This window comes from Manis pentadactyla, chromosome 7 (genome assembly GCF_030020395.1).
Source record: "Manis pentadactyla isolate mManPen7 chromosome 7, mManPen7.hap1, whole genome shotgun sequence".
Classification (NCBI taxonomy): Eukaryota; Metazoa; Chordata; class Mammalia; order Pholidota; family Manidae; genus Manis; species Manis pentadactyla.
In genome coordinates, this window is record NC_080025.1 from 25859292 (window position 1) to 25873422 (window position 14131).

Below are 14131 nucleotides of genomic sequence, written 5' to 3' on the forward strand. Positions count from 1 at the left end.
TTGAAAGTTAGTTGCAATGTGGACTCTGGAAACCTATCAGTGAAGTTTGTGCTCTGCTACATTAAAATCCATTGGTCTATCTTGCATCCATGACCTTTTCAATGGATTTTTTTCCCATGTATAACTAAAACATCATGTACTCTGGTCATTTGGAAAATATCAGTTCACTGAGCTATGCAATCTTCCAAATGTTAACATACTTCATTATACATTTTTCTAAAAATTACCACCAATCTTATTACAAAAGTCTTTAAGTATTCTGAAGCTGTCAAGCTCATAGCAGATAAAAGTTCTTCAAAATTATACTTTTTCTTGAAAGGTCAAATTTTATCATTGGCAACAAATAGTTGTTCTCTTTGAAGTGACAAGCTCACTTTGTCACCTAGAAAAGTTCTGCCAAATACCTAAATCTGAATAGCCACAGTTTGTCAGCTGTACTTTCATATGAAAATGGTGTTTCATGCAAGAGTGGCTAGTTCAATCACCAATTCAAATAATCCATCAAGTGCTTGTTCCTCCAGAAGCCAGTGTACTTCAGTAAGCAATATTGTTTTATGTATGCTAATCGTTTTGTCACACAGATTATGAAACCGCTGTAAACTCAAGGATTAAGAATAATTTTTACTGCTTCATAAAGAGTACTCTTAAGTGAGACTGGCACTATTTTATTATGAATGCATGGCAGTGGACAATACAATGACTCATAATACAATTGGTTTTCATGCCTTAATTTCCTGCTAAGGTACCAGCAGTGTGTACCCACTGTTACTTTGCACCAACAGTGCCAATGTCAACACACAGCGAAAAAGGTAAATCATGTCTTAGTACAATTAAGTAAATAGTTTTGACCCCTGAGTCTCTAAGACCCCAGCGTCCACGGACCACTTTTTGAGAACAGCAATTAAATGTGCCCATGCAAAAAAAAAAAAAGTGCCCATGCAGGGGCCTGGAAAAAAAGAGTAATGAATAACACAATACCTACCTTAAATGAGTTCATCGTCTTACTGGAGGGACAAGCAGGTAAACCAATAAATTTATCTTGTTGACTGCCTAATGGAGACTGGGAGCAAATACAGTGAAAGCTACAGAAGAGGGAGTAATCAAGTGTTCAGCATGCCTCCAGAAATTCTATCAGGTTTTTGGTGGGATTCAGGAATCTGCATTTCAACAACCACTCCAGATGATTTAGATGCAGGTAGTATGGGATTCACACTTGGAGTAAAACAGCTTTAAGCAGGATAAATTTTAGGTACCCACAAAGGCCCAGTGGGCAGGTAGTTTCAGAGAGAGAATATCTTATGGTATGTCTCAATAAATCCCACTTACTGTCACAGGCTATTGTTTGCAATTGTTTATCAAATATTTTACCAAAAAAGACCTAAATGGTAAAATGTGAAACAAGCTTTACTTTTTCCCTTTCAATTCCCTAATGCAGGAGGCAGCAATTTTTTTTTTTCTGCGTAGGGTCAGATAAATATTCAAGGCTCTGTGGGCCAAGAGGTTTCTGTCACAGCTAATCAGTTCTCCTTTTGTAGCACAAAAACCAGAGACAATGTATAAACTGATGACTGGGGCTGTGTCTCAATAAAAAACACGCAGTCTGTTAAAGCTGGTCTCTGGTGGTAGGTAGTTTTGCTGACCCCAAACTTAAAACAAAAAATAATGCTAATTGCCAGTAAGCTGCCAAAGAGCAAAAGCAAGAATCTATGGGTCATGAAACTGGATTTCACATCCACATTCAGAATAATTGTTAGGCATCAATTTTAAATTCCCATTTCTTTCCAGAAGTAACTGCATTTCAGTATTTGTAAAGTATGCGCTGAGTGCCTATCAAGGTATTCAGTGGTATGAGGATACAGTTTTTGGAGGCAGAAGTGCTTGGTCCCTGGCGGGCCGACCATCCAGAGCTGAGGGAGCAAAGGCTGTCTCTGCTGCTGACTAAAATAGCAAGACCAGGCCTTCAGGCAGTGGCGGTGACTCTCAGACTCTAGTGAATCAAGGAGTAAAGCTCAGTAGACTCTCTGAAATGTAGATTTTCAGATCTAACACCTAGAAATTATGATTAAGTAGAATAGTTAAATTAATTGGAGTGGGGGGTGTCATTAATCTACATTTTAATCAAGAATATACTGTGCAGTATGCTGCTATGAGGAGGCAAGGTGCTTAGAACAGGAAACAAAACCTGGGCTATAATGTCAGCTGTACACCTGACTTTGCTTATAAGAATGTCAGAACTAGAAGTGTTAGGCAGAAAAATAGATATGAGTGGGGGGAGGGAGAATAAGGCCAGTAAAAGCCCATTAAAAGGGACTCAAAGAGTTAACCAGATAAAACTAGAGAGCCAGAAATGACTCACAGTTAATGAGTTAATTAGCTGAAGCTCCAAAGGCCAGGAGCAACTTGGAAAGTCCAGAGATTCCCCAGAAAAAGAAAAGTATCCAAGCACAGCCCAAGTCCTCACTGTACCAATTAGATCCTGCCCCTTGTGAATTTATTTCAGCCTCCTAAATAGCCCAGCTTATTATTTAACTTAACCTTTATGCTGTTTTTTTCTTCTTCCTCCAGCAGGATCAAGTAACTATGTGGCCAGGGCAGGAGACAGACCTCAGAAGTGTAAATAAACCTATGTGGACAAAGAATGCTGAAGTCCCAAACCAACATAGTCACCTAAATAACCCTGTTCTTAAGACAAAACTTCAAAGGAATTCTGAATTCCCTGTATACATGATGCCTTATGCTGACCCTTACCTAAAAAGGCCCTATAACACCCTAGACCCCAAACCCTTAAGCACACCTCCTCTCCAAGGTTGCCCACCCTCGCCTTTGAGTGCATCACTCTCTCCTACTGCAGATACATAGGGAGGGGCTCCTGAGAGCTCTATTTGGGCCTGCAAGTTCCCGTTGCCTGGGTGACCTAGACGGGACTGCAGCTATATGATCATGCTCCTTAGTAGCCTGCCTGAAAATCTCTTCTCTTTGCCTTGGTAAGTTCTCAGAACATAACCTCACTCCATCCAGTGCTCTGCTACTCCCCCAAATCACAGGGAGGTAGGGCCTTAGTTCCCACGCCGCTGTGCAGATCCAAGGGGACACCGGACACCAGGTGACCCTGGCTTTAGGAGTTGGCAGAGGATTTGCCCTTATGCTGAGCAGGAGTTCAATGAGCTTCCTTTTCCTCTGATTTTTCCTTCCTCTCTGCTTTATTCAAGTAAACCTGCCTCTGTCTACCTTGACCCTGGCCTTGGAGTTATTAGAATAAACCGCCTTGATCTACCTTGACTCTAGCCTGCTCCTCGGTGTATTTGGAGTGTATTCAACTAAAATTTCTACTCTGCTTCCCTACTGTGTCTCTGCCCTTCAATTCTTTGTTGTGACAGGGACAAGAACCCAGGAAAATAAACTCAACCTCACCAACAGAAGGATCCTTAGAGATACCCAGTGTGGTGTTCTCTTCCAGCCCAAAGATGGCGATTTTTGTTAAGTCTGTAAACCATTCCTGAAATGCATTTGATTACAGCCACAACTCAACAGTTCCTGCCCTCAATTTGAACAATTTTGGAAATTTTGTTACTTTGAGGAAACTGACTTACACTTTCCTTATGACTTCTCTTACTTCAATGAGGGCTGTTTTGAGAGCTGATAACCTGATCAGTTCAAATAAAGCTGGGCAGAAAGATGGTTGTCCTCCAGCCCTTTAAGTTTCCAGCAAGCCAAGTTTCCCTCATGGTGGGGGTGATTAGAATGAGCATATGCAAATGTAAAATATAACACTTTTAGAGAAAATAGGTGGAAATCTTCAGAAACTAGGGACAAGCAAGTTCTTAGTCTTGACTTCCAGAAGTCTGATCTTTAAACACTATTTTAAAAAAACTTTTCTTTTGCCCCCTGAAAGACTCTCCTAAGAAGATGAAAAGACAAGCTACAAAGTGGGATAAAATATTGCAAACCACATACTCAAACAAAAGACTGTGGCATCTAGAAAATAAAGAATTCTCAAAACTCAACAGTGAAAAGACAAATAATAGAGCCCAAATTTGGTTTCCATACCATTCATTCTTCAATAAGAAAAAACAAGGCTTCTTGGAGAAATAACTGATTCTAGAACTAGAGAAAGAAATATACAAGATGAGCCTGGGAACCCTGTAATAAAGGGCAGGGGAAGCCACACAGTGAAGGGGGTGTGTCAAAGGACACCATCGAAAGGGCCCCCCATGGCCAAAGCAAGACAATTTGAGCAACAGAAAAAAGTAGTATTAGATTATAACATAAAGTATAATAAATACCCGTTTGTCTATACTGGTATAAATGACTGATTAAACAAAAAAGTGGGAGAGAAGAGACAAATCCACCTTGCAGGGAAATTCCAAATAACTTATGTATATAAACACCCTCAAGGAGGTGGAAGGTAACTGCCCTGTTACGTGGAGCCATATTTAGTGACTTCCTTCCACAGAGGACAGTACCAAAAGGGAATAAAAGTAATTTTATAGTGGAGAAACCTGACGATGACCACCTCAGCCAGGGAATTAAGATTAACACCAACAGTGTAAATGATGTAAATGGAACGTACATTTCATATATGATGAGAAGAGCACTTACCTCTGTGGTCTTCCTCCCCAAAACCATAGCCCCAGTGTAATTATGAGAAAAACTTCAGAAATAGCCCTTCTGAGCGGCTTTCTACAAAACATCTGACCTACTCAAGACTGTCACAGTCATCAAAAACAAGGAAAGTCTATGAAAATGTCACAGCCAACAGTCGCCTAAGGAGACACGATGACTGACTACAATGTGTATCCTGAATGGGATCCTGTGAGAAGAGAAGGATGATAGGTAAAAATGAAGGAAATCTTAAGAAAGTGTGGACTTCAGTTAAAAAGAATGTATCGAGGAAGGAGCCAAGATGGCGGCATGAGTAGAGCAGCGGGACTCTCCTCCCAAAACCACATATATTTTTGAAAATACAATTCTTCCTAAAAGAGAGACCAGAAGACACAGGACAACAGCCAGACTACATCCACACCTGCGAGAACCCAGCGCCTTGCGAAGGGGGTAAGATACAAGCCGCGGCCTGGTGGGACCCGAGCGCCCCTCACCCCAGCTCCCGGCGGGAGGAGAGGAGTCGGAGCAGGGACGGAGAGGGAGCCCAGGACTGCTAAACACCCAGCCCTAGCCATGCGCACCAGAGCGCAGACACACAGTGCGTGCGCGGGGTGCTGGAAACTAGGGAAGCAGGACAGTAAGACATGTGAGCAGGTCCCCGCAGCTGGCACCCCTGGGACAAAGAAAAGCGAGTGCTTTTTGAAAGTCTTAAAGGGACAGGGACCCCACAGCTGGACAGAAGCATCCTTGGATACTTAGCCTAGCGGCTAGGAACCCCAGGGAACTTGGGGCACTCTAACTCCCTGGGCAGCAGCGCACCTCGGAGGCCCCTCACGGAGATAAACAGCCTCCTGGCCATTTCCCCTCCAACACAGCTCCGCCATATGGGAGCAGAAGCCCGAGACAGGCCACGCCCACAGCAACCGCAGAGCTAAACTCCATAGCGGCCAGGCAAGAATCAGAAGCCCCATCTGCGAGCAGCTGCCCAGCACAAGCCGCTAGAGGTCGCTGTTCTCCCAGAAGAGGAAGGCCACAAACCAACAAGAAGGGATGTTCTCCCAGCCATCACTTGCACCAGCTCCGCAAACTATCTCTATCACCATGAAAAGGCAGAAAAATTTGATACAGACCAAAATCACAATCCCTGAGAAGGAGATAGACCTAACCAGTCTTCCTGAAAAAGAATTCAAAATAAAGGTCATAACCATGCTGACGAAGCTGCAGAGAAATATACAAGAGCTAAGGGATGATGTCCAGAGGGAGATTACAGAAATGAAACAATCTCTGGAAGGATTTATAAGCAGAATGGATAAGATGCAAGAGGCCATTGATGGAATAGAAACCAGAGAACAGGAACGCATAGAAGCTGATGCAGAGAGAGAGAAAAGGATCTCCAGGAATGAAACAATATTAAGAGAACTGTGTGACCAATCCAAAAGGAACAATATCCGTATTATAGGGTTACCAGAAGAAGAAGAGAGAGAAAAAGGGATAGAAAGTATCTTTGAAGAAATAATTGCTGAGAACTTCCCCAAACTGGGGAAGGAAATAGTTGCTCAGACTACGGAAGCACACAGAACTCCCAACAGAAGGGACCCAAAGAGGACAACACCAAGACACATAATAATTAAAATGGCAAAGATCAAGGAGAAGGACAGAGTATAAAAGGCAGACAGAGAGAGAAAAAAGGTCACCTACAAAGGAAAACCCATCAGGCTATCATCAGACTTCTCAACAGAACCTTACAGGCCAGAAGAGAATGGCATGATATATTTAATGCAATGAAACAGAAGGGCCTTGAACCAAGGATACTGTATTCAGCACGATTATCATTTAAACATGAAGGAGGGATTAAACAATTCCCAGACAAGCAAAAGTTGAGGGAATTTGCCTCCCACAAACCAACTCTACAAGGTATCTTAGAGGGACTGCTCTAGATGGGAGCACTCCTAAAAAGAGCAGTAAACAAAACACCCAACATATGAAGAATGGAGGAGGAGGAATAAGAAGGGAGAGAAATAATCCTCAAACTGTGTTTATAATAATAGCTCAATTAGCAAGTTAAGTTAGACAGTAAGGCAGTAAAGAAGCTAACCTTGAACCTTGGTAACCACGAATCTAAAGCCTGCAATGGTAATAAGTACATATCTTTCAATAATCACCCTAAATGTAAATGGACTGAATGCACCAATCAAAAGACACAGAGTAACAGAATGGATAAAAAAGCAAGACCCATCTATATGCTGCTTACAAGAGACTCACCTCAAACCCAAAGACATGCACAGATTAAAAGTCAAGGGATGGAAAAAGATATTTCATGCAAACAACAGAGAGAAAAAAGCAGGTGTTGCAATACTAGTATCAGACAAAATAGACTTCAAAACAAAGAAAGTAACAAGAGATAAAGAAGGACACTACATAATGATAAAGGGCTCAGTCCAACAAGAGGATATAACCATTATAAACATATATGCACCCCATGCAGGAGCACCAATATATGTGAAACAAATACTAACAGAATTAAAGGAGGAAATAGAATGCAATGCATTCATTGTGGGAGACTTTAACACACCACTCACTCCAAAGGACAGATCCACCAGACAGGAAATAAGTAAGGACACAAAGGCACTGAACAACACACTAGAACAGATGGACCTAATAGATATCTATAGAACTCTACATCCAAAAGCAACAGGATACACATTCTTCTCAAGTGCACATGGAACATTCTCCAGAATAGACCACATACTAGGCCACAAAAAGAGCCTCAGAAAATTCCAAAAGATTGAAATCCTACCAACCAACTTTTCAGACCACAAAGGTATAAAACTAGAAATAAATTGTACAAAGAAAGCAAAAAGGCTCACAAACACATGGAGGCTTAACAACATGCTCCTAAATAATCAATGGATCAACGACCAAATTAAAATAGAGATCCAGCAATATATGGAAACAAATGACAACACAAAGCCCCAACTTCTGTGGGACGCAGCAAAAGCAGTCTTAAGAGGAAAGTATATAGCAATCCAGGCATATTTAAAGAAGGATGAACAATCCCAAACGAATAGTCTAATGTCACAATTATCAAAATTGGAAAAAGAAGAACAAATGAGGCCAAAGATCAGCAGATGGAGGGACATAAAGATCAGAGAAGAAATAAATAAAATTGAGAAGAATAAAACAATAGAAAAAAATCAATGAAACCAAGAGCTGGTTCTTCGAGAAAATAAACAAAATAGGTAAGCCTCTAGCCAGACTTATTAAGAGGAAAAGAGAGTCAACACAAATCAACAATATCAGAAACGAGAAAGGAAAAATCATGACGGACCCCACAGAAATACAAAGAATTATTAGAGAGTACTATGAAAACCTATATGCTAACAAGCTGGGAAACCTAGGAGAAATGGACAACTTCCTAGAAAAATACAACCTTCCAAGACTGACCCAGAAAGAAACAGAAAATCTAAACAGACCAATTACCAGCAACAAAATTGAAGCGGTAATCAAAAAATTACCCAAGAACAAAACCCCCGGGCAAGATGGATTTACCTCGGAATTTTATCAGACATACAGGGAAGACATAATACCCATTCTCCGTAGAGTTTTCCAAAAAATAGAGGAGGAGGGGATACTCCCAAACTCATTCTATGAATCCAACATCACCCTAACACCAAAACCAGGCAAAGACCCCACCAAAAAAGAAAACTACAGACCAATATCCCTGATGAATGTAGATGCAAAAATACTCAATAAAATATTAGCAAACCGAATTCAAAAATATATCAAAAGGATCATACACCATGACCAAGTGGGATTCATTCCAGGGATGCAAGGACGGTACAACATTCGAAAATCCATCAAAATCATCCACCACATCAACAAAAAGAAGAACAAAAATCACATGATCCTCTCCATAGATGCTGAAAAAGCATTCGACAAAATTCAACATCTATTCATGATAAAAACTCTCAACAAAATGGATAAAGAGGCAGGTACCTCAACATAATAAAGGCCATATATGATAAACCCACAGCCAACATCATACTGAACAGCGAGAAGCTGAAAGCTTTTCCTCTGAGATCGGGAACAAGACAGGGATGCCCACTCTCCCCACTGTTATTCAACATAGTACTGGAGGTCCTAGCCACAGCAATTAGACAAAACAAAGAAATACAAGGAATCCAGATTGGTAAAGAAGAAGTCAAACTGTCACTATTTGCAGATGACATGATATTGTACATAAAAAACCCTAAAGACTCCACTCCAAAACTACTAGAACTGATATTGGAATATCAGTTGCAGGATACAAAATTAACACACAGAAATCTGTGGCTTTCCTATACACTAACAATGAACTAACAGAAAGAGAAATCAGGAAAACAATTCCATTCACAATAGCATCAAAAAGAATAAAATACCTAGGAATAAACCTAACCAAGGAAGTGAAAGACCTATACCCTGAAAACTACAAGACACTCTTAAGAGAAGTTAAAGAGGACAGTAACAAATAGAAACTCATCCCATGCTCGTGGCTAGGAAGAATTAATATTGTCAAAATGGCCATCCTGCCCAAAGCAATATACAGATTCGATGCAGTCCCTATCAAATTACCAACAGCAGTCTTCAATGAACTGGAACAAATAGTTCAAAAATTCATATGGAACCACCAAAGACCCTGAATAGCCAAAGCAATCCTGAGAAGGAAGAATCAAGTGGGGGGGGTCTCGCTCCCCAACTTCAAGCTCCACTACAAAGCCACGGTAATCAAGACAATTTGGTACTGGCACAAGTACAGAGCCACAGACCAGTGCAGTGGAACAGAATAGAGACTCCAGACATTAACCCAAACATATATGGCCAATTAATATACGATCAAGGAGCCATGGACATCCAATGGGGAAATGACAGTCTCTTCAACAGATGGTGCTGGCAAAACTGGACAGCTAATTGTAAGAGAATGAAACTGGATCACTGTCTAACCCCACACACAAAAGTAAATCTGAAATGGATCAAAGACCTGAATGTAAGTCATGTAACCATAAAACTCTTAGAAAAAAACATAGGCAAAAATCTCTTGGACATAAACATGAGCGACTTCTTCATGAAAATATCTCCCTGGGCAAGGGAAACAAAAGCAAAAATGAACAAGTGGGACTATATCAAGCTAAAACCGTTTCTGTACAGCAAAGGACACCACCAACAGAACAAAAAGGTGTCCTACAGTATGGGAGAATATATTCATAAATGACAGATCCGATAAAGGGTTGACATCCAAAATATATAAAGAGCTCATACACCTCAACAAACAAAAAGCAAATAATCCAATTAAAAAATGGGCAGAGGAGCTGAATAGACAGTTCTCTAGAGAAGAAATTCAAATGGCCAACAGACACATGAAAAGATGCTCCACATCACTTGTCATCAGAGAAATGCAAATTAAAACCACAATGAGATATTATCAGTAAGGATTGCCATCATTGAAAAGACAAACAACAACAAATGTTGGCGAGGTTGTGGAGAAAGGGGAACCCTCCTACACTGCTGGTGGGCATGTAAATTAGTTCACCCATTGTGGAAAGCAGTATGGAGGTTCCTCAGAATGCTCGAAATAGAAATACCATGACCCTGGAATTCCACTTCTAGGAATTTACCCTAAGAATGCAGCACTCCAGTTTGAAAAAGACAGGTGCACCCCTATGTTTATCGCTGCACTATTTACAATAGCCAAGATATGGAAGCAACCTAAATGTCCATCAGTAGATGAATGGACAAAGAAGATGTGGTACATATACATAATGGAATATTACTCAGCCATAAGAAAAAAACAGATCCTACCATTTGCAACAACATGGATGGAGCTAGAGGGTATTATGCTCAGTGAAATAAGCCAGGTGGAGAAAGACAAGTACCAAATGATTTCACTCATATGTGGAGTATAAGAACAAAGGAAAACTGAAGGAACAAAACAGCAGCAGAATCACAGAACCCAAGAATGGACTAACAGTTACCAAAGGGAAAGGGACTGGGGAGGATGGGTGGGAATGGAGGGATAAGGGCAGGGAAAAAGAAAAGGGGCATTACAATTAGCATGTATAGTGTCAGGGGGGCATGGGGAGGGCTGTGCAACACAGATAAGACAAGTAGTGATTTTATAGCATCTTACTATGCTGATGGACAGTGACTGTGAAGGCGTATGTGCGGGGGACTTGGTGAAGGGGGGAGCCTTGTAAACATAATGTTCTTCATGTAATTATAGATTAATGATACCGAAATAAAATAAATAAAATAAAAGGATCAGACACCATCAAAAAAATAAATTTAAGAGACATATCAGCCAAAAAAAAAAAAAGAATGTATCAATACTGGTCCATTAATTGTGACAAGTGTACACCACTAATTTACGGTGCTAAGGATAGGGGGCTGGGGTATTTGGGAACTCTACGGTATCAGCACCATTTTTCTGTGAATCTAAATTATTCTAAAATAAGTTTAAAAATGGGCAGAAGACATGCACAGACATTTCACAGAAGTTAATATTCAGATGACAACTAAGCACATAAAAAGATATTCAACATCATTAACCACTAAGGGAATGCAAATTAAACCACAATGTTCTATCACTGTTCACCTATCAGAGTGACTATGATAAAAAATAGTGACAGCACCAAATACTGGCAAAGATGCAGAGAAACACTGCTGGTGGGAATGTAAAGTGGTATAGACCCTAGAAAAGTCTGGTAGTTCCCTAAAAAAATTAAACATGTAATTACCATATGACCCAGAACTGCACTTCTAGGCATTTATCCCAAGGAAATAAAGACAATGTTCACAGAAAACCTGTACGTGAACATACATAGCAGCATTATTCATAATAAAATAATAGCCCAAAACTGGGAACAGCCCAGATGTCCTTCAACAGGCGGATAGAAACAAGCTGTGGTACAGCCATATCACAGTCTACTGCTTTGCAATAAGAACTACTGATTCAGGAAGCAATTAGGATGACTCTCAAGAAAATTATGCATGGTGAAAAAAAGCCCATCTCTAATGGTTACATACTGTACAATTGTACTTCCAGAATATTCTTGAAATGACGAAATGGAGAAATGGAAAAAAGACTGATGGCGGCCAGGGGTTTGGTAGAGGGGGAAGGAGAAGCAGGTGCAGCTCTGAAAGGCCAAGAAGAGGAGTTAACTGTGCCATTGAAACTGCAAGAACGCCAATGTCCTGGTTGGGACGCTACAGTAAAACTTTGCAATGTTACCATTAGGGGAAACTGGGTAAGGGGTACGCGGAAGCTCTGCATTACTTCTTACAACTGCATGTGAACTTACAATTACCTCAAAATAAAAACTTCATTTTAAAAAATACAGTTACTCCCAGTTCCATTTGAATTTCAGAAAAACAATCATTTTTAGTATGAGTATGTCCCATCCAGTATTTGGAACATACTTCTATTAGAAGACGATTTGTTTTAATCTGAAATTCAGATGTAACTGGGGGTCCTTTATTTTATCTGGCAATACTACCATTGACATGAGCTTACCAAGATGGAGTACATATTGCAAAACAGAAGAACATTTAAGGGTTGGCTGAGAGAAAACGTGCACTGTCCCCAGAAACTCCTAAATCCTCACTCCTGGCAGCTGGCGCCCTCTGCCTCACATTCATTACAACCAACGTGCTCCTACCCACTGCTCTGGTGAGAAAAGCCACAGAGCGCAAAACCCTCCTGTTTTCACCTGGACAGAAAACTATTCAAATAATCTTCCCTTCCTAATTCCAGATTTGAAACAGCTATCCCCCTTCCATGAAAGGTTATGAAAAGATAATACTTTTAAACAGAATAGTCAGGAAGCATTTTCTAGAAACAATTTTGACTCTCTAGGACAACAACCCTGTAAAAAACACACAACCAAGAACTAAAGGACATCTGAGAAACATCTCTAACATGATAAAGATGGAGATCAAGAAAGGAAAAAACAACTTTAGAGGAAATCCATTATTCCAGAAGAAAAAATCAAGAAACTATCATTAATATCCTCAGAGACACAAGATGCTACAACTACAAACAAAAGCAGAATCCCATAAAAGAACACAGAGAACAAAAAAAGTCTTAGAAATTTAAAAATGTGATGCAAGAAACAAAACTCAATGGAGAGTTGGAAGACAAAGGTGAGTAAATTACCCACAAAGTACAGCAAGATGGCAAAAAATGAAAAAAGATAAGTAAATCAAAGAACTAAGAGGTCTAACAGAAACAGCAGGAATTCTAGAAAGAGTTAGCAACTCTTGGTGGAGGGGGAAAATTAACAAAAAAAAACAAAAATTAAGAAAATGTCATGGGATTTAAGGGTATAAAGTTCCAGAATGAAATGTGCCAGGAAAATGAACAAAAATACACCCACACCAAAGCTATACTGTTAGGAAATTTCAGAACAGGGAACAAAAATATCCTACAAACTTCCAAAGAGAAAAATCAGGTTTCATACAAAGGATTATAAAAACACATTTTCAAATACACAGGATGTAAAATTACTTTTAATGCACCCTTTTGAGGAAGCTACCAGAGAACATGCTCTGCCAAAATGAGAAAATAAACTAAAAAAAAGAAAGACAGAGGGTAGGGAAAACGAAAAATCAACAGGAGAGGCAGAGAATCCCCCCAATGAGTAGGATCCCAGAATGACAGTGTGCCCAGCAATACCCGTTCTCCAGTTAGTGGCTCCAGACAGGCTTCTTCAGGAGTTTGAAATTGATACAATATATGTCTGAGCATCTTGAGGGAAGATTTAGACAAGTGACGGAGGATTTGAGGTCAAATTAGTCAAGTATATAAGCAAACAAAATTAAAGGATTAATTCCAGGGCAAGCAAGTTGTTCAGGGAAGGAAAAGTAATCGGAGTTTACTACCTGACTGAGATGTGTGGTCAGTAGGGGCAGAGGGAAATTTAAGCCTTCATCCCCTGTCATAGAAAGTCAGTAGAAATTATCTCAAAGTGATAAATTGAGAAGCAGCAATACAACTGCATCATTAAAAAAGATGGAGGTAATTTTTTAAAACTCAGTTGAAAGTGGCTGCTTTTGTGGGAGGAAAATGGGAGTGGGAGCAGAAGAGGGCTCCTTTTCACAGAACTGACTCCTCAAACTCATAATTTCCTCTGGAATAGTCTTTAAACTCATATTTCTAAAAAGAAAGAAAAGATGAATCCAATCATCAACTGTCCATCCCCCCAAAAACTTTTTTTTAAACGCCAACTTGTTATTTTTTAAACCTCTGCCTACATTGAACAGCACTATATTAAATTTAGTCCTTTAAACTCAAGGTGTTCAAGACCCTATTTTTGTAAGCATTTAGAAGAATTCCACACCAACAATGTAGAGACAAGCATAGCCCATCCCCCAGATACTTCATGAGAGCTCATTTGTCTAAATACTTCAATTGGTGCTTATATTTGGAACAATAGCGGCTTCTTATAAAAAAGATATGGTTGTGTTTAACATACTAGGTCTGGGTAACTTTATTCAA